This window comes from Parasteatoda tepidariorum, chromosome 10, assembly GCF_982258835.1.
Source record: "Parasteatoda tepidariorum strain Cologne lab strain chromosome 10, Ptep-v5.0, whole genome shotgun sequence".
NCBI classification, from domain to species: Eukaryota; Metazoa; Arthropoda; class Arachnida; order Araneae; family Theridiidae; genus Parasteatoda; species Parasteatoda tepidariorum.
In genome coordinates, this window is record NC_141764.1 from 7,928,453 (window position 1) to 7,950,430 (window position 21,978).

A 21,978-nucleotide genomic window follows, 5' to 3' on the forward strand; every position below is an offset into this window, starting at 1 on the left:
TAAAAAAAAACCACTACTGTAGACACGAAAGGGGGCTATTGTGGATAAAATTGTGGTAAATAAGTTATAAAAATAATTATTTAATCTATTGTTAATTATAAAAAGTAAATAAAATAAAAATACCATTCAATTTTCAACATGGTTATTCGATTTGTTAATATTCTGTACCACCGCTATATTTTTAATAAGATACAGCGACCGCTGTGTCTATAAATGATAAATTATAGCATTTTTTCACTTAGTTTGAAAGTAAACAAAAGAACCAATAATAATTTTGTGTTTAAAATAGTAGTTTGAAACAGCGCAGGTGTGGAAATCAAAAACTTTTCTCTACAAATTCTGTAAAAGCTCCATTTGAATGGGGGAAGAAATTAAACATTATTGGCAAAATTAAACATTTCGGGAATTTATATATAAAAAAAAAGCATTTGGATAAGGAAGTATTTTAAATAATTTAGATAAATACTTAAAATGTGGTCATCATGCTCCGAAGTATATATATGATAAAAATATCGCGCAATCATATCTTATCTTTACTGTTAAGACTTTGATATATTAATTTAAATATTTCTTAACTAAAAATATAATGAAAAATAGTTAACAGGGCTTCGTAATTTTTTTTTATGATTGCTCTAATTTCGCGTAATTAAACGTCATATTTTTAGAACCTAAGGCTCATCAGCAATCCAGTTGGAGACACACACTAATTCTTTATTTTATTATATGTATAAATAAATATATATGTATTAAATATATTATGCACTTAATTGCTGGCGCGTCACTCCTACGGGCGCAAAACCGAAGGGGTATGCAACCCTACATGAGAGTTGCAGCTTCTTAGAAGGGTGGGGGGGGGGCTGAAATCCAGGTGCATCTAAAAGTGGATTAATACCCCAAGACACCCCCTGATCTTAGCGCTAGCAGCAAAATAACTTGGGAACTCATTCGGCCATTTTTCAACAATCTTGGAGGGGAATTCCCCAATATTGAACCGACATAGAAATGTTCGATTTACCCGATATTTTATCGAAACTATTTAGTCGATGTTTACCCGATTGTCATATTCACCCGATATAATAATTATAATTGCTGCTGATTCCCCCCCCCACCCCCTTCATATGAAGGCCGGGTATCCAGCTAGGTAATTAATAAAATAACAATAACAATAATATGATAATTAAGTTCAATATTAATACAATAACGTTAAGTTGTTATTAAAATGAAAATAGCACTTTAAATTACATTTGTATTTTAATACAGTACAGAACCCGTTATCCGGAAATCAGAAAACCGGAAAACCAAAAAACCGGAACGAAATTCGATAAATTTTCTCGCCATTTTTTAAAAAAAATTTTCTTTCCTCATAAGATTTTACGATTTTTCTTTCTTTTTTTAAAGATGTTTACCTTACCATCATTTTGGAAATAATCATTAGTGTATTACTTCATCGTTTTTTCTTATTTTTAAGATTATTTGCAAATAGTTTTTTTTTTTTTAGTTGGGTTTAACAATAAAAAAAAACGGCTTTTTGTAGCGATTCAGAAAACTGGAAAAATCAGTTATTCGGAATAGCGATGGTCCTGACCGTTCCGGATAATCGGTTCCCTACTGTACTTACTTTTTTAAAAACAACTACATCTTATGACATGTGGAACATCATTATTCTGCCAATTAAGATGAATGTGTTTTTACATACTTAGTATTAAATTATTGTTATCAGTATCATAACAGGTAACAAATAATATTATGACAAAATAAATGTCACAAATTAAATATTAAAAAAAAAAAGAGAAAGAAAAATCGAAGTAGACAATAAGTTGATCTTTCATGAATTTTCTTTTTTTTTTTCCAATTTGATTTTTAGAATCATCAGTACAAATATTCAGATAAAGATAACATTAAAAAACATAAGAATATCAATTTTTATTAATAAAAAAATAATTATTAAATAAGGAAAAGAAAATTTATTTTTTAATGAAAACATTTATAACTTAAATCAAAACAAAGCCAGTCAGTTTTTTTCTTTAAAAAAGCATTAATATTTTATGTCTCTCAGTGAAGTTTGTTTTATTTTAACTGTTCTTATCTTTTCCACAATTCTTTATTTGCGGATATTATAATTATTATAAAAGTAATTAATGCGACGTTTCTATTTTTTACCACTAAAAGCATTCCAAAAACCAAAACTCCTCCCCCCCAAAAAAGAGAATTTAAACATTCAAAAAAATAAATACCTTTAAATTTTACCTTATTAATCTAAAAATATATAGTTCCCTAAGAAAAATTTAAAATTTTAGTTCAAGTACTTAAAAATGTTTCGATCTTCAAAATGCATTTGTTTTTTTACTCTAATTCGTTAATTTCATTTTATATTGTGTTTCTATACTCTTTCATTCAGTTAATAAGAAATTGTGTTACAAAATGAAGATTATTTAGTTGAATTAAACAATATGCAACAGAATAATTGCTAGCGTGCATTATTTCTGTATTCTGTTAATAGATGGTTGCACCAGTTATTTAAAATAAATAATATTTTTTTTCTCAATATCGTCAACAAATGGTACTTTTACTTATTGTCTGGCCCGTAAAAGGAAACTATGGGTGGGAGAAAGGGAGATTAACAGAGGGCCCATGGATTTCCGGGTTAAATTTTTTTTTGGTAATTACGCATTTATATTTCTTGTTGATTTCTTTTTACCCCCATTGTGTGTATAAAGCATGCTGTTTGATTCTGTGGGGATAGTAGTTAACGAACACGTCAACTTTCATCTATGAAAACGTACCCCAACATAGATTCGAGGTGACATGTCTTATAAACTAGAGAATTGTAATTTTGTAGTGGTAGACACACTACAGTACTCCCACACCAGAATTATAGCTGTGATAGAATTTGATGAAAGGATACCACTAGTTGATTCATTGTTGTTTTGTGAGAAGCCCTGAGGGATGTATTAAGATCACCGTCCTTTTGCTGATCGTGAGAGCTGTATTAAGTTCAGAGTCGTGATTGCTCCAGTGTTTCCATTAGCAGTCGATTGAATGCAGGCCGACGATGTGTGTGATGGAGACTGAGTAGCAAAAGGGCGAGGAGGTGGATAATGTCGCAGTCACAAGTCAACTGTTCAATGTCGATAACCAATGTGGTCCACCGTAAAAAGATCGAGGGATTTTCTGGTTCGAGTTCGGAGGGTGGAAAATGAAGCCTGAAAATGAGAATATCTTGCAAAATACAGCATAGTTGCACATGAGTGCGCAAGAATCTCATCGAATCCAAGTTTGCACACATGCGAACCGCAAAAATTTCATTAAACATGTAAAATGATTGGCGCTTTCATACGCCGACGGTAGGCTGAAATGGATTATTGTTGAATGAATTGTGAAAATGTTGAATAGAACAATATGAAAAGCACGCTATTGCGCAGTACGGAACCGAAAATCGACAGGGTGAAGGAAAAAAAATCCAATCTTCGAAAAGGGAATATCAAGCACTAGTTTTTAAAAAGAAACCACTAAAAAAAAAGCACCTTCAATAGCATTGAAAAAAAACGAAAATAAGGACTTTTTAAAAACGCTACGCACAGTATGTAGAATCTCTGAGAAAAAAGTTGCAGAAATTTTTACGACGATTCATAGCTATTTCGCACGAAATTCATGCAAAGTAATTATCTTCTTTCTACCGTACCAACTCAAGCGTTCGCGGACCCCAAAAAACACTTTCCACATTAAATCCACCATTCATATCTTATTTTTATGAGTGAAAAAATACATTATTAAAATATGAACAATTAACATCAGGGTTTCACACCACTGCTCGGTCTTTATATTTGTAGTGCATGTACCACTACAAATTCCAATTCACTGGTATATAAGACATGTTAACTAGATTCTATGTTGGTGTATGAATTAGTAGGAGCCCCTAGCGGGGCTGATGCTAAGATAACCAACACATATGAGTATGAGTATGTTGGTGTACCTTTTCATAGATGAAGGTTGACATGGTCTCTCCCCACATGGGTGACTTTCGGACGTGGTGTGGGCACGCCTATCTTAACAGCAACGCCCACTTCGATCTGAACACGCCTACTTCGATGGATGGTTCACATTGATCAGTTGACTTGTGACTGCGACATTATAGACCTCCTCACGCTACTCACTTTCGATCGCACTCAACGTCGGCCTGCATACACTCGACTGCTAATGGAAACGCAAGAGCAATCATGACTCTGAACTTAATACAGCTCTCACAATCAGCAAAAAAAAACGGTGATCTTAATTGCAGCTCTCCCGGTTTTTTACAAAATAGCAATGAATCGTTTAGTGGTTCATCGAATTCTGTCACAGCTATAATTCTGGTGGGAGAGTACTGTAGTGTATCTAACATCACAAAAATACAATTCCAATTTACTAGTATATTAGGCATGTTAACTGGATTCTATGGTGGGGTACTTTTTCATAGATGAAGGTTGACAGTGGCGATAACAACTAACCCCACACATTTAAACAATCGCCTGTTATTAGGGCTCCTATTTTATTTATTTATCTTTAACAAAAAAGGGGGTAAAGTTATCTAGATTCAATTTTTTTCTTCGTGAAAATGTGGGACAACAGCTACATATTACCAGGGGTGATTGTGAGCCCAAGTCAAAATTCCGAAAGATTTCCTGAGTTTAAAAAAAACAAAACAAAAAAACAGTTTAAATTGAAAAATTAGAAAAAAATTTAAACAAGTTTTTTTTTCCTTTTTCTCAATATTTCTTAGTTTACTTAAAATATATTTAAAATTTTACACATACCTATATCATTTATTACACATACCAATGATGACCTGAAGAAGTAATTAAAATTTACAAATATGTCTTTCTTTTTTGAGTTTATGATTATAACAACTATTTACTGATAAAAAATGAATATTAATTATGAATATAAGCTTGTAGAGTATCTCTCTGGCTCTCCCTTACAAACAAATAAAATGAACTATGTTTTCAAGTTTCACCTTTGAAAATTTGATTTCCGGAAACTTCTGTGATCAATGATTGTTTAAAACGTCTGGACCTTCGATCTCTGGAAACTTCCGGATCACTGTTAACGAAAAATCTGGAGATCCGGATTTTTTCCGGAGTACAATCAGCCCTGTATTTCCGACAAAATGAAATTTAAAATCCAGAAAAACAGTTTTTTTGTGTAATAATGATAAAAGTGTACACTATTTACAAGACCGGAAAATTCCACAGGAAAAAGAAATTACCTGAGCAAGTTTCAGATCTCCTTCCTGTCTTCTTTCTCAACTGGAATTTTAACATAATTTGGAGATTCAGTGCCCATAAGAGATGGCGTGTGCGGTCTCATCACATTTTAGTTCAATGCGTCAGGAATCCTGAAATGAGACTAAGTAACTAAAAATATTAATGAGTGCTTTGTAACAAATGATTAAACTTTGACGAAAAAAAATATTTCATGACATATCACAGTCCCTGGCCAAATTATTAGATTCCAAGTAAAACCTTTATTATCAGGTGAAGGCCGGTTTTACGTAAAAGCTAAATAAACTGCAGCTTGGGGCCCCGAGATGGCAAGGGCCCCCAAAATCTAATCGAAGTGTTTAAAAATATGAAATAATTGTTGGATATACACACTTTTTATGTAAATAAAAAGTAAGGTATTAATTTCTAATTGCATATACTATTTCTAAATTCATAGCATCGAAATATTTATTTATATATACAGAAGAAAATTAAATGAATTTGGTATACTTATTTTAATTGCATTGTTTTATAAAAATAATTTATCTATAATATTAATATTTAAAGTAAGTGTAGAAGTCAAGGTGTGAAAAAATAGTCTTATTATTTCCATGATTGGATTCGACATTCAATGCTAAGGTCCATTTTTAGTATTTATGTCTAAATAAATAGTGCAGAAAGTGTAGAACACAAAATAACGCACAGAGAAAAAATGACGACACTTCACGCAAAAAAAAAATTTTAGTAACAAAACCAAAATATGTGGTATTTAAATCATTCATTTGGTAATTTTTCTGTTCACAATGCAACAGTTTATCGAAAATTCTGGTTTTTTAAATGTATAGCTCTTATTACCACACATTTAATAAAAATTCAGAAGTCAAAAATAAAATAAACCGAATGAGTGATGTCATGCTGTAAGGCACCCAATTATTATTTATGCTTCCCTCTACGGAACCCTAAATAATGGCGGAACCCCGACATTACGATTAAAGTTTATTAAGGTAATTGTGAACGTTATAACCTAAAAAAAAGACTATTTTTAAAATATTTAAATAGAGGAATGAAGATTTTTCATTGTTTTATCATTAACAATCTTAAATAAGGTTTTATACCCGACAGTTAAATTTGCAGTCTTTGTGCTATATCTAGTCTAGTTCAGTTTTGAATTTATTTTTGGTGTATATACAAAAGCTGAAATTGAATAAGATAAGCCGAATTATAGTTTATTTCTAAATGAACGGAGGAGACTAGTTATAAACACTAAAAATGATAATATGGAAAGCATTTTTCTTTATAAAAGAATTTAGTTATTTTATATTGATTTGAAAAGTGCGGTATGAAATATTTGTAATATTTTACAAATGCTTATTCTTTTTCTAATTTGTTCAACATATTGTTTTCAGAAATATATTTTCATTTAAAAAATGCCATTTCTATTTAATTGGTATTTTACTTCAAATCATTTAATAAAAGAAACAGAAAGATTATATACGATATGCTTTATATGTTGGATCTAAATATAATCAGAGATCACAAAAGAACTAACTAGAAGTTATAAAAGTATTCATAAGTAAAAAGTACTAATTCACTCTAAAACCATAAAGTTCCATAGAACACAGTTTGGAACTTTCCTAAGGTATCATGAAAAAATTAAAATTTAGCACATTTACTACCGAAGAGCATGGCAAAAAACTATATTTTTATTATTTTGATTTCATGAGAAGTCATAACCAGATCACTATTGAAAAAAACTATCCTGTATTTTGGTGTTCCCTTAAATTTTACTATATTCTAATAGTTTTGATCATACTTTCTTTTCTCAGTGTGGTTTGTACCATGATTTATATTTCATAACAGGTACTGTATTGTCGCATGCAAACATATATTTTTTTCTCAAAATTTCGGAGAGCCTTTTACTTTTCACCTCAAATTTTTAAAAAAATTTTTTTTTTTTTTCTTTCGCAAAATTGAAGGAAAAAAAACACGTGTCTAAAAGTTTTACATAAACAACATATCCGGAAATTTTCGACAAAATCAAGAATGTCAAGTATCCAAATGAATTAATTTATTAAATTTTTTTTAAAAAATAATTAAAAAAAATCGCAAGGCAGGTGTGTATGTTTGGTGCTGAAGATCATGAAATCTAACTCGAAACTGTGAGATCGTGGGTCCTACTCCAACAAAGTGGTTATTAGTAAAAATAAAGAAAAAAAAAACATTAAAAATAAAAATTAATAAAAGGTGAGGAAAAGGAGGAACAAATAAAGTATCAGTTACATATTAGAAAAAAGAAATATTTAAAAAATATGAGGGAACGTTAGAGCTTAAATAATAACAGAAGAGAGTGTTGAACTGCCTGGTACTTTGAAAGTGTCACTGGGCCTCCCTACCTGCAAAGAGGTGGGACACCATCTTCCTACAACGCCCAGTGAACTTTCTATTTAGACAACAGCATTGTAGGCAACACAGTGGTTATTAGTAAAAAGAAAGAAAAAAAAACATTAAAAATAAAAATTAATAAAAGGTGAGAAAGGAAAGAACAAATAACGTATCAGTTACATATTAGAAAAAATAAAATATTTAAAAAATATGAGGGAACGTTAGAGCTTAAATAATAACAGAAGAGAGTTTTGAACTGCCTGGTACTTTGAAAGTGTCACTGGGCCTCCCTACCTGCAAAGAGGTGGGACACCATCTTCCTACAACGCCCGGTGAACTTTCTATTTAGACAACAGCATTGCAGGCAACACAGTGGTTATTAGTAAAAAGAAAGAAAAAAAAACATTAAAAATAAAAATTAATAAAAGGTGAGAAAGGAAAGAACAAATAACGTATCAGTTACATATTAGAAAAAATAAAATATTTAAAAAATATGAGGGAACGTTAGAGCTTAAATAATAACAGAAGAGAGTTTTGAACTGCCTGGTACTTTGAAAGTGTCACTGGGCCTCCCTACCTGCAAAGAGGAGGGACACCATCTTCCTACAACGCCCGGTGAACTTTCTATTTAGACAACAGCATTGCAGGCAACACAGTGGTTATTAGTAAAAAGAAAGAAAAAAAACATTAAAAATAAAAATTAATAAAAGGTGAGAAAGGAAAGAACAAATAACGTATCAGTTACATATTAGAAAAAAAAATATTTAAAAAATATGAGGGACGTTGGAGCTTAAATAATAACAGAAGAGAGTTTTGAACTGCCTGGTACTTTGAAAGTGTCACTGGGCCTCCCTACCTGCAAAGAGGTGGGACACCATCTTCCTACAACGCCCAGTGAACTTTCTATTTAGACAACAGCATTGCAGGCAACACAGTGGTTATTAGTAAAAAGAAAGAAAAAAAAACATTAAAAATAAAAATTAATAAGAGGTGAGAAAGGAAAGAACAAATAACGTATCAGTTACATATTAGGAAAAAATATATTTAAAAAATATGAGGGAACGTTAGAGCTTAAATAATAACAGAAGAGAGTTTTGTACTGCCTGGTACTTTGAAAGTGTCACTGGGCCTCCCTACCTGCAAAGAGGTGGGACACCATCTTCCTACAACGCCCAGTGAACTTTCTATTTAGACAACAGCATTGTAGGCAACACAGTGGTTATTAGTAAAAAGAAAGAAAAAAAACATTAAAAATAAAAATTAATAAAAGGTGAGAAAGGAAAGAACAAATAACGTATCAGTTACATATTAGAAAAAAATATATTTAAAAAATATGAGGGAACGTTAGAGCTTAAATAATAACAGAAGAGAGTTTTGAACTGCCTGGTACTTTGAAAGTGTCACTGGACCTCCCTACCTGCAAAGAGGTGGGACACCATCTTCCTACAACGCCCAGTGAACTTTCTATTTAGACAACAGCATTGCAGGCAACACAGTGGTTATTAGTAAAAAGAAAGAAAAAAAAACATTAAAAATAAAAAATTAATAAAAGGTGAGAAAGGAAAGAACAAATAACGTATCAGTTACATATTAGAAAAAAAAATATTTAAAAAATATGAGGGAACGTTAGAGCTTAAATAATAACAGAAGAGAGTTTTGAACTGCCTGGTACTTTGAAAGTGTCACTGGGCCTCCCTACCTGCAAAGAGGTGGGACACCATCTTCCTACAACGCCCAGTGAACTTTCTATTTAGACAACAGCATTGCAGGCAACACAGTGGTTATTAGTAGAAGAAAGAAAAAAAAACATTAAAAATAAAAATTAATAAAAGGTGAGAAAGGAAAGAACAAATAACGTATCAGTTACATATTAGAAAAAAAAATATTTAAAAAATATGAGGGAACGTTAGAGCTTAAATAATAACGGAAGAGAGTTTTGAACAGCATGGTACTTTGAAAGTGTCACTGGGCCTCCCTACCTGCAAAGAGGTGGGACACCATCTTCCTACAACGCCCAGTGAACTTTCTATTTAGACAACAGCATTGCAGGCAACAGAGTGGTTATTAGTAAAAAGAAAGAAAAAAAAACATTAAAAATAAAAAATTAATAAAAGGCGAGAAAGGAAAGAACAAATAACGTATCAGTTACATATTAGAAAAAAAAATATTTAAAAAATATGAGGGAACGTTATAGCTTAAATAATAACAGAAGAGAGTTTTGAACTGCCTGGTACTTTGAAAGTGTCACTGGGCCTCCCTACCTGCAAAGAGGTGGGACACCATCTTCCTACAACGCCCAGTGAACTTTCTATTTAGACAACAGCATTGCAGGCAACACAGTGGTTATTAGTAGAAGAAAGAAAAAAAAACATTAAAAATAAAAATTAATAAAAGGTGAGAAAGGAAAGAACAAATAACGTATCAGTTACATATTAGAAAAAAAAATATTTAAAAAATATGAGGGAACGTTAGAGCTTAAATAATAACAGAATCGAATTTTGAACTGCCTGGTACTTTGAAAGTGTCACTGGGCCTCCCTACCTGCAAAGAGGTGGGACACCATCTTCCTACAACGCCCAGTGAACTTTCTATTTAGACAACAGCATAGCAGGCAACACAGTGGTTATTAGTAAAAAGAAAGAAAAAAAACATTAAAAACAAAAATTAATAAAAGGTGAGAAAGGAAAGAACAAATAACGTATCAGTTACATATTAGAAAAAAAAATATTTAAAAAATATGAGGGAACGTTAGAGCTTAAATAATAACAGAAGAGAGTTTTGAAATGCCTGGTACTTTGAAAGTGTCACTGGGCCTCCCTACCTGCAAAGAGGTGGGACACCATCTTCCTACAACGCCCAGTGAACTTTCTATATAGACAACAGCATTGCAGGCAACAGTGGTTATTAGTAAAAAGAAAGAAAAAAAAACATCAAAAATAAAAATTAATAAAAGGTGAGAAAGGAAAGAACAAATAACGTATCAGTTACATATTAGAAAAAATAAAATATTTAAAAAATATGAGGGAACGTTAGAGCTTAAATGATAACAGAAGAGAGTTTTGAACTGCCTGGTACGTTGAAAGTGTCACTGGGCCTCCCTACCTGCAAAGAGGTGGGACACCATCTTCCTACAACGCCCAGTAAACTTTCTATTTAGACAACAGCATTGCAGGCAAAACAGTGGTTATTAGTAAAAAGAAAGAAAAAAAACATTAAAAATAAAAATTTATAAAAGGTGAGAAAGGAAAGAACAAATAACGTATCAGTTACATATTAGAAAAAAAAATATTTAAAAAATATGAGGGCACGTTAGAGCTTAAATAATAACAGAAGAGAGTTTTGAAATGCCTGGTACTTTGAAAGTGTCACTGGGCCTCCCTACCTGCAAAGAGGTGGGACACCATCTTCCTACAACGCCCAGTGAACTTTCTATATAGACAACAGCATTGCAGGCAACAGTGGTTATTAGTAAAAAGAAAGAAAAAAAAAACATCTAAAATAAAAATTAATAAAAGGTGAGAAAGGAAAGAACAAATAATGTATCAGTTACATATTAGAAAAATAAAATATTTAAAAAATATGAGGGAACGTTAGAGCTTAAATGATAACAGAAGAGAGTTTTGAACTGCCTGGTACGTTGAAAGTGTCACTGGGCCTCCCTACCTGCAAAGAGGTGGGACACCATCTTCCTACAACGCCCAGTGAACTTTCTATTTAGACAACAGCATTGCAGGCAACACAGTGGTTATTAGTAAAAAGAAAGAAAAAAAACATTAAAAATAAAAATTAATAAAAGGTGAGAAAGGAAAGAACAAATAACGTATGAGTTACATATTACAAAAAAAAATATTTAAAAAGTATGAGGGAACGTTAGAGCTTAAATAATAACAGAAGAGAGTTTTGAACTGCCTGGTACTTCGAAAGTGTCACTGGGCCTCCCTACCTGCAAAGAGGTGGGACACCATCTTCCTACAACGCCCAGTGAACTTTCTATTTAGACAACAGCATTGCAGGCAACACAGTGGTTATTAGTAAAAAGAAAGAAAGAAAAAACATTAAAAATAAAAATTAATAAAAGGTGAGAAAGGAAAGAACAAATAACGTATCAGTTACATATTAGAAAAAAAAAATATTTAAAAAATATGAGGGAACGTTAGAGCTTAAATAATAACAGAAGAGAGTTTTGAACTGCCTGGTACTTTGAAAGTGTCACTGGGCCTCCCTACCTGCAAAGAGGTGGGACACCATCTTCCTACAACGCCCAGTGAACTTTCTATTTAGACAACAGCATTGCAGGCAACAGAGTGGTTATTAGTAAAAAGAAAGAAGAAAAACATTAAAAATAAAAATTAATAAAAGGTGAGAAAGGAAAGAACAAATAACGTATGAGTTACATATTACAAAAAAAAATATTTCAAAAGTATGAGGGAACGTTAGAGCTTAAATAATAACAGAAGAGAGTTTTGAACTGCCTGGTACTTCGAAAGTGTCACTGGGCCTCCCTACCTGCAAAGAGGTGGGACACCATCTTCCTACAACGCCCAGTGAACTTTCTATTTAGACAACAGCATTGCAGGCAACACAGTGGTTATTAGTAAAAAGAAAGAAAAAAAAACATTAAAAATAAAAAATTAATAAAAGGTGAGAAAGGAAAGAACAAATAACGTTTCAGTTACATATTAGAAAAAAATATATTTAAAAATATGAGGGAACGTTAGAGCTTAAATAATAACAGAAGAGAGTTTTGTACTGCCTGGTACTTTGAAAGTGTCACTGGGCCTCCCTACCTGCAAAGAGGTGGGACACCATCTTCCTACAACGCCCAGTGAACTTTCTATTTAGACAACAGCATTGCAGGCAACACAGTGGTTATTAGTAAAAAGAAAGAAAAAAAACATTAAAAATAAAAATTAATAAAAGGTGAGAAAGGAAAGAACAAATAACGTATGAGTTACATATTACAAAAAAAAATATTTAAAAAGTATGAGGGAACGTTAGAGCTTAAATAATAACAGAAGAGAGTTTTGAACTGCCTGGTACTTTGAAAGTGTCACTGGGCCTCCCTACCTGCAAAGAGGTGGGACACCATCTTCCTACAACGCCCAGTGAACTTTCTATTTAGACAACAGCATTGCAGGCAACACAGTGGTTATTAGTAAAAAGAAAGAAAAAAAAACATTAAAAATAAAAAATTAATAAAAGGTGAGAAAGGAAAGAACAAATAACGTTTCAGTTACATATTAGAAAAAAATATATTTAAAAATATGAGGGAACGTTAGAGCTTAAATAATAACAGAAGAGAGTTTTGTACTGCCTGGTACTTTGAAAGTGTCACTGGGCCTCCCTACCTGCAAAGAGGTGGGACACCATCTTCCTACAACGCCCAGTGAACTTTCTATTTAGACAACAGCATTGCAGGCAACACAGTGGTTATTAGTAAAAAGAAAGAAAAAAAACATTAAAAATAAAAATTAATAAAAGGTGAGAAAGGAAAGAACAAATAACGTATGAGTTACATATTACAAAAAAAAATATTTAAAAAGTATGAGGGAACGTTAGAGCTTAAATAATAACAGAAGAGAGTTTTGAACTGCCTGGTACTTCGAAAGTGTCACTGGGCCTCCCTACCTGCAAAGAGGTGGGACACCATCTACCTACAACGCCCGGTGAACTTTCTATTTAGACAACAGCATTGCAGGCAACACAGTGGTTATTAGTAAAAAGAAAGAAAAAAAAACATTAAAAATAAAAATTAATAAAAGGTGAGAAAGGAAAGAACAAATAACGTATCTGTTACATATTAGAAAAAATAAAATATTTAAAAAATATGAGGGAACGTTAGAGCTTAAATAATAACAGAAGAGAGTTTTGAACTGCCTGGTACTTTGAAAGTGTCACTGGGCCTCCCTACCTGCAAAGAGGTGGGACACCATCTTCCTACAACGCCCGGTGAACTTTCTATTTAGACAACAGCATTGCAGGCAACACAGTGGTTATTAGTAAAAAGAAAGGAAAAAAACATTAAAAATAAAAATTAATAAAAGGTGAGAAAGGAAAGAACAAATAACGTATCAGTTACATATTAGAAAAAAAAATATTTAAAAAATATGAGGGACGTTAGAGCTTAAATAATAACAGAAGAGAGTTTTGAACTGCCTGGTACTTTGAAAGTGTCACTGGGCCTCCCTACCTGCAAAGAGGTGGGACACCATCTTCCTACAACGCCCAGTGAACTTTCTATTTAGACAACAGCATTGCAGGCAACACAGTGGTTATTAGTAAAAAGAAAGAAAAAAAAACATTAAAAATAAAAATTAATAAGAGGTGAGAAAGGAAAGAACAAATAACGTATCAGTTACATATTAGGAAAAAATATATTTAAAAAATATGAGGGAACGTTAGAGCTTAAATAATAACAGAAGAGAGTTTTGTACTGCCTGGTACTTTGAAAGTGTCACTGGGCCTCCCTACCTGCAAAGAGGTGGGACACCATCTTCCTACAACGCCCAGTGAACTTTCTATTTAGACAACAGCATTGTAGGCAACACAGTGGTTATTAGTAAAAAGAAAGAAAAAAAACATTAAAAATAAAAATTAATAAAAGGTGAGAAAGGAAAGAACAAATAACGTATCAGTTACATATTAGAAAAAAATATATTTAAAAAATATGAGGGAACGTTAGAGCTTAAATAATAACAGAAGAGAGTTTTGAACTGCCTGGTACTTTGAAAGTGTCACTGGGCCTCCCTACCTGCAAAGAGGTGGGACACCATCTTCCTACAACGCCCAGTGAACTTTCTATTTAGACAACAGCATTGCAGGCAACACAGTGGTTATTAGTAAAAAGAAAGAAAGAAAAAACATTAAAAATAAAAATTAATAAAAGGTGAGAAAGGAAGGAACAAATAACGTATCAGTTACATATTAGAAAAAAAAAATATTTAAAATATATGAGGGAACGTTAGAGCTTAAATAATAACAGAAGAGAGTTTTGAACTGCCTGGTACTTTGAAAGTGTCACTGGACCTCCCTACCTGCAAAGAGGTGGGACACCATCTTCCTACAACGCCCAGTGAACTTTCTATTTAGACAACAGCATTGCAGGCAACACAGTGGTTATTAGTAAAAAGAAAGAAAAAAAAACATTAAAAATAAAAAATTAATAAAAGGTGAGAAAGGAAAGAACAAATAACGTATCAGTTACATATTAGAAAAAAAAATATTTAAAAAATATGAGGGAACGTTAGAGCTTAAATAATAACAGAAGAGAGTTTTGAACTGCCTGGTACTTTGAAAGTGTCACTGGGCCTCCCTACCTGCAAAGAGGTGGGACACCATCTTCCTACAACGCCCAGTGAACTTTCTATTTAGACAACAGCATTGCAGGCAACACAGTGGTTATTAGTAGAAGAAAGAAAAAAAAACATTAAAAATAAAAATTAATAAAAGGTGAGAAAGGAAAGAACAAATAACGTATCAGTTACATATTAGAAAAAAAAATATTTAAAAAATATGAGGGAACGTTAGAGCTTAAATAATAACGGAAGAGAGTTTTGAACAGCATGGTACTTTGAAAGTGTCACTGGGCCTCCCTACCTGCAAAGAGGTGGGACACCATCTTCCTACAACGCCCAGTGAACTTTCTATTTAGACAACAGCATTGCAGGCAACAGAGTGGTTATTAGTAAAAAGAAAGAAAAAAAAACATTAAAAATAAAAAATTAATAAAAGGTGAGAAAGGAAAGAACAAATAACGTATCAGTTACATATTAGAAAAAAAAATATTTAAAAAATATGAGGGAACGTTAGAGCTTAAATAATAACAGAAGAGAGTTTTGAACTGCCTGGTACTTTGAAAGTGTCACTGGGCCTCCCTACCAGCAAAGAGGTGGGACACCATCTTCCTACAACGCCCAGTGAACTTTCTATTTAGACAACAGCATTGCAGGCAACACAGTGGTTATTAGTAGAAGAAAGAAAAAAAAACATTAAAAATAAAAATTAATAAAAGGTGAGAAAGGAAAGAACAAATAACGTATCAGTTACATATTAGAAAAAAAAATATTTAAAAAATATGAGGGAACGTTAGAGCTTAAATAATAACGGAAGAGAGTTTTGAACAGCATGGTACTTTGAAAGTGTCACTGGGCCTCCCTACCTGCAAAGAGGTGGGACACCATCTTCCTACAACGCCCAGTGAACATTCTATTTAGACAACAGCATTGCAGGCAACACAGTGGTTATTAGTAAAAAGAAAGAAAAGGAAACATTAAAAATAAAAATTAATAAAAGGTACGAAAGGAAAGAACAAATAACGTATCAGTTACATATTAGAAAAAAAATATTTAAAAAATATGAGGGAACGTTAGAGCTTAAATAATAACAGAATCGAATTTTGAACTGCCTGGTACTTTGAAAGTGTCACTGGGCCTCCCTACCTGCAAAGAGGTGGGACACCATCTTCCTACAACGCCCAGTGAACTTTCTATTTAGACAACAGCATAGCAGGCAACACAGTGGTTATTAGTAAAAAGAAAGAAAAAAAACATTAAAAACAAAAATTAATAAAAGGTGAGAAAGGAAAGAACAAATAACGTATCAGTTACATATTAGAAAAAAAAATATTTAAAAAATATGAGGGCACGTTAGAGCTTAAATAATAACAGAAGAGAGTTTTGAAATGCCTGGTACTTTGAAAGTGTCACTGGGCCTCCCTACCTGCAAAGAGGTGGGACACCATCTTCCTACAACGTCCAGTGAACTTTTATATAGACAACAGCATTGCAGGCAACAGTGGTTATTAGTAAAAAGAAAGAAAAAAAAAACATCAAAAATAAAAATTAATAAAAGGTGAGAAAGGAAAGAACAAATAATGTATCAGTTACATATTAGAAAAAATAAAATATTTAAAAAATATGAGGGAACGTTAGAGCTTAAATGATAACAGAAGAGAGTTTTGAACTGCCTGGTACGTTGAAAGTGTCACTGGGCCTCCCTACCTGCAAAGAGGTGGGACACCATCTTCCTACAACGCCCAGTGAACTTTCTATTTAGACAACAGCATTGCAGGCAACACAGTGGTTATTAGTAAAAAGAAAGAAAAAAAACATTAAAAATAAAAATTAATAAAAGGTGAGAAAGGAAAGAACAAATAACGTATGAGTTACATATTACAAAAAAAAATATTTAAAAAGTATGAGGGAACGTTAGAGCTTAAATAATAACAGAAGAGAGTTTTGAACTGCCTGGTACTTCGAAAGTGTCACTGGGCCTCCCTACCTGCAAAGAGGTGGGACACCATCTTCCTACAACGCCCAGTGAACTTTCTATTTAGACAACAGCATTGCAGGCAACACAGTGGTTATTAGTAAAAAGAAAGAAAGAAAAAACATTAAAAATAAAAATTAATAAAAGGTGAGAAAGGAAAGAACAAATAACGTATCAGTTACATATTAGAAAAAAAAAATATTTAAAAAATATGAGGGAACGTTAGAGCTTAAATAATAACAGAAGAGAGTTTTGAACTGCCTGGTACTTTGAAAGTGTCACTGGGCCTCCCTACCTGCAAAGAGGTGGGACACCATCTTCCTACAACGCCCAGTGAACTTTCTATTTAGACAACAGCATTGCAGGCAACAGAGTGGTTATTAGTAAAAAGAAAGAAGAAAAACATTAAAAATAAAAATTAATAAAAGGTGAGAAAGGAAAGAACAAATAACGTATGAGTTACATATTACAAAAAAAAATATTTCAAAAGTATGAGGGAACGTTAGAGCTTAAATAATAACAGAAGAGAGTTTTGAACTGCCTGGTACTTCGAAAGTGTCACTGGGCCTCCCTACCTGCAAAGAGGTGGGACACCATCTTCCTACAACGCCCAGTGAACTTTCTATTTAGACAACAGCATTGCAGGCAACACAGTGGTTATTAGTAAAAAGAAGGAAAAAAAACATTAAAAATAAAAATTAATAAAAGGTGAGAAAGGAAAGAACAAATAACGTATGAGTTACATATTACAAAAAAAAATATTTAAAAAGTATGAGGGAACGTTAGAGCTTAAATAATAACAGAAGAGAGTTTTGAACTGCCTGGTACTTCGAAAGTGTCACTGGGCCTCCCTACCTGCAAAGAGGTGGGACACCATCTTCCTACAACGCCCAGTGAACTTTCTATTTAGACAACAGCATTGCAGGCAACACAGTGGTTATTAGTAAAAAGAAAGAAAGAAAAAACATTAAAAATAAAAATTAATAAAAGGTGAGAAAGGAAAGAACAAATAACGTATCAGTTACATATTAGAAAAAAAAAATATTTAAAAAATATGAGGGAACGTTAGAGCTTAAATAATAACAGAAGAGAGTTTTGAACTGCCTGGTACTTTGAAAGTGTCACTGGGCCTCCCTACCTGCAAAGAGGTGGGACACCATCTTCCTACAACGCCCAGTGAACTTTCTATTTAGACAACAGCATTGCAGGCAACAGAGTGGTTATTAGTAAAAAGAAAGAAGAAAAACATTAAAAATAAAAATTAATAAAAGGTGAGAAAGGAAAGAACAAATAACGTATGAGTTACATATTACAAAAAAAAATATTTCAAAAGTATGAGGGAACGTTAGAGCTTAAATAATAACAGAAGAGAGTTTTGAACTGCCTGGTACTTCGAAAGTGTCACTGGGCCTCCCTACCTGCAAAGAGGTGGGACACCATCTTCCTACAACGCCCAGTGAACTTTCTATTTAGACAACAGCATTGCAGGCAACACAGTGGTTATTAGTAAAAAGAAAGAAAAAAAAACATTAAAAATAAAAAATTAATAAAAGGTGAGAAAGGAAAGAACAAATAACGTTTCAGTTACATATTAGAAAAAAATATATTTAAAAATATGAGGGAACGTTAGAGCTTAAATAATAACAGAAGAGAGTTTTGTACTGCCTGGTACTTTGAAAGTGTCACTGGGCCTCCCTACCTGCAAAGAGGTGGGACACCATCTTCCTACAACGCCCAGTGAACTTTCTATTTAGACAACAGCATTGCAGGCAACACAGTGGTTATTAGTAAAAAGAAAGAAAGAAAAAACATTAAAAATAAAAATTAATAAAAGGTGAGAAAGGAAAGAACAAATAACGTATCAGTTACATATTAGAAAAAAAAAATATTTAAAAAATATGAGGGAACGTTAGAGCTTAAATAATAACAGAAGAGAGTTTTGAACTGCCTGGTACTTTGAAAGTGTCACTGGGCCTCCCTACCTGCAAAGAGGTGGGACACCATCTTCCTACAACGCCCAGTGAACTTTCTATTTAGACAACAGCATTGCAGGCAACACAGTGGTTATTAGTAGAAGAAAGAAAAAAAAACATTAAAAATAAAAATTAATAAAAGGTGAGAAAGGAAAGAACAAATAACGTATCAGTTACATATTAGAAAAAAAAATATTTAAAAAATATGAGGGAACGTTAGAGCTTAAATAATAACGGAAGAGAGTTTTGAACAGCATGGTACTTTGAAAGTGTCACTGGGCCTCCCTACCTGCAAAGAGGTGGGACACCATCTTCCTACAACGCCCAGTGAACTTTCTATTTAGACAACAGCATTGCAGGCAACAGAGTGGTTATTAGTAAAAAGAAAGAAAAAAAAACATTAAAAATAAAAAATTAATAAAAGGTGAGAAAGGAAAGAACAAATAACGTATCAGTTACATATTAGAAAAAAAAATATTTAAAAAATATGAGGGAACGTTAGAGCTTAAATAATAACAGAAGAGAGTTTTGAACTGCCTGGTACTTTGAAAGTGTCACTGGGCCTCCCTACCTGCAAAGAGGTGGGACACCATCTTCCTACAACGCCCAGTGAACTTTCTATTTAGACAACAGCATTGCAGGCAACACAGTGGTTATTAGTAGAAGAAAGAAAAAAAAACATTAAAAATAAAAATTAGTAAAAGGTGAGAAAGGAAAGAACAAATAACGTATCAGTTACATATTAGAAAAAAAAATATTTAAAAAATATGAGGGAACGTTAGAGCTTAAATAATAACGGAAGAGAGTTTTGAACAGCATGGTACTTTGAAAGTGTCACTGGGCCTCCCTACCTGCAAAGAGGTGGGACGCCATCTTCCTACAACGCCCAGTGAACATTCTATTTAGACAACAGCATTGCAGGCAACACAGTGGTTATTAGTAAAAAGAAAGAAAAGGAAACATTAAAAATAAAAATTAATAAAAGGTACGAAAGGAAAGAACAAATAACGTATCAGTTACATATTAGAAAAAAAAATATTTAAAAAATATGAGGGAACGTTAGAGCTTAAATAATAACGGAATCGAGTTTTGAACTGCCTGGTACTTTGAAAGTGTCACTGGGCCTCCCTACCTGCAAAGAGGTGGGACACCATCTTCCTACAACGCCCAGTGAACTTTCTATTTAGACAACAGCATAGCAGGCAACACAGTGGTTATTAGTAAAAAGAAAGAAAAAAAACATTAAAAACAAAAATTAATAAAAGGTGAGAAAGGAAAGAACAAATAACGTATCAGTTACATATTAGAAAAAAAAATATTTAAAAAATATGAGGGAACGTTAGAGCTTATATAATAACAGAAGAGAGTTTTGAAATGCCTGGTACTTTGAAAGTGTCACTGGGCCTCCCTACCTGCAAAGAGGTGGGACACCATCTTCCTACAACGCCCAGTGAACTTTCTATTTAGACAACAGCATTGCAGGCAAAACAGTGGTTATTAGTAAAAAGAAAGAAAAAAAACATTAAAAATAAAAATTAATAAAAGGTGAGAAAGGAAAGAACAAATAACGTAAGAGTAACTTATTACAAAAAAAAATATTTAAAAAGTATGAGGGAACGTTAGAGCTTAAATAATAACAGAAGTAAGTTTTGAACTGCCTGGTACTTTGAAAGTGTCACTGGGCCTCCCTACCTGCAAAGAGGTGGGACACCATCTTCCTACAACGCCCAGTGAACTTTCTATTTAGACAACAGCATTGCAGGCAACACAGTGGTTATTAGTAGAAGAAAGAAAAAAAAACATTAAAAATAAAAATTAATAAAAGGTGAGAAAGGAAAGAACAAATAACGTATCAGTTACATATTAGAAAAAAAAATATTTAAAAAATATGAGGGAACGTTAGAGCTTAAATAATAACAGAATCGAGTTTTGAACTGCCTGGTACTTTGAAAGTGTCACTGGGCCTCCCTACCTGCAAAGAGGTGGGACACCATCTTCCTACAACGCCCAGTGAACTTTCTATTTAGACAACAGCATAGCAGGCAACACAGTGGTTATTAGTAAAAAGAAAGAAAAAAAACATTAAAAACAAAAATTAATAAAAGGTGAGAAAGGAAAGAACAAATAACGTATCAGTTACATATTAGAAAAAAAAATATTTAAAAAATATGAGGGAACGTTAGAGCTTAAATAATAACAGAAGAGAGTTTTGAAATGCCTGGTACTTTGAAAGTGTCACTGGGCCTCCCTACCTGCAAAGAGGTGGGACACCATCTTCCTACAACGCCCAGTGAACTTTCTATATAGACAACAGCATTGCAGGCAACAGTGGTTATTAGTAAAAAGAAAGAAAAAAAAAACATCAAAAATAAAAATTTATAAAAGGTGAGAAAGGAAAGAACAAATAACGTATCAGTTACATATTAGAAAAAATAAAATATTTAAAAAATATGAGGGAACGTTAGAGCTTAAATGATAACAGAAGAGAGTTTTGAACTGCCTGGTACGTTGAAAGTGTCACTGGGCCTCCCTACCTGCAAAGAGGTGGGACACCATCTTCCTACAACGCCCAGTGAACTTTCTATTTAGACAACAGCATTGCAGGCAACACAGTGGTTATTAGTAAAAAGAAAGAAAAAAAACATTAAAAATAAAAATTAATAAAAGGTGAGAAAGGAAAGAACAAATAACGTATGAGTTACATATTACAAAAAAAAATATTTAAAAAGTATGAGGGAACGTTAGAGCTTAAATAATAACAGAAGAGAGTTTTGAACTGCCTGGTACTTCGAAAGTGTCACTGGGCCTCCCTACCTGCAAAGAGGTGGGACACCATCTTCCTACAACGCCCAGTGAACTTTCTATTTAGACAACAGCATTGCAGGCAACACAGTGGTTATTAGTAAAAAGAAAGAAAGAAAAAACATTAAAAATAAAAATTAATAAAAGGTGAGAAAGGAAAGAACAAATAACGTATCAGTTACATATTAGAAAAAAAAATATTTAAAAAATATGAGGGAACGTTAGAGCTTAAATAATAACAGAAGAGAGATTTGAACTGCCTGGTACTTTGAAAGTGTCACTGGGCCTCCCTACCTGCAAAGAGGTGGGACACC